This window comes from Odontomachus brunneus, unplaced genomic scaffold, assembly GCF_010583005.1.
Source record: "Odontomachus brunneus isolate Ranch 3 - 2012 unplaced genomic scaffold, Obru_v1 Obru_scaffold_445, whole genome shotgun sequence".
NCBI classification, from domain to species: Eukaryota; Metazoa; Arthropoda; class Insecta; order Hymenoptera; family Formicidae; genus Odontomachus; species Odontomachus brunneus.
The window spans coordinates 8,475-9,488 of NW_022639895.1; positions in this window are offsets into that span (position 1 = coordinate 8,475).

Consider the following 1,014-nt stretch of genomic DNA (forward strand, 5'->3'; position numbering starts at 1 on the left):
AAAAAGGGGGGGGGGGGGCAGTTCCGCAACTTCCTTTGTCAGTCATATGTCACTAATTCTGAGTACATTTTTAGATGCAAAAAAAGTTCTTCACAGTTCAGTTTAATGAAAATAATTATTTTCGCATGTAAAAATGAACTAAGAATTGGTGACATACAACTGAATTCCTTTTGAATTCTCTGTGCTATCTGGCATGCTCTTACGTGAAATCGTTATTCTTATAATTTATCGCTTATTTCCCTTATAGAAATATCATACTAAGAATCATTGATAATTACTTATTAACCGTTATTTTCGACAGAATCAAGTGTAAGGAAAATACAGCTTTTTCCAATAACATCGATATATACGATGGGTACAGAAAAGTAAATAGAAAATTCAAACTGCAAAAAAGTGACAGTCGACGACGTCGAAATATACGGACCCTTCTATGTCTTATTTAACGTATCGATATTAATTGCATTAGTATAAATCGCTAATTGCAACGAAATCAAGTGTGGAGAAGTTAATGCTTTTTAAATGATATTAATATTTTTTGTACTTTTATCGAGAACTCTTATAGAAATATCATGCTAAGAATCATTGATAATTACTTATTATCCAGTATTTTTAATACTTAATAATTATTTATAATTATTAAATTAATAAAGACATAAGAAAATCGAATTTAAATTGGTAATGTACATTAGAAAAAAATTCTTTAAATGAAAGAAATATATTTTGTTACATATAATTTCTTAACTTAAAAAAATATTTGTTAAATTTTAGAAAATATATAATAAATATAAAGAAATATTTTTTAAATTTGTAAAATAAGCTGTAAAATTATGAATTTATAAATAAAAAAAGTGATTTCTTTGATTTAAAATATCTATATATATAAGAATAAACAAATGATTTCTTTACAAGGAGAAAATTAGTGTTTTTAAATGTAAAAACTGTTTAAATAAATATTTGCTTGTTTTAAAAGTAAATAAAATACAAGTAAATCATTTTATAAATCTGAATAAATTA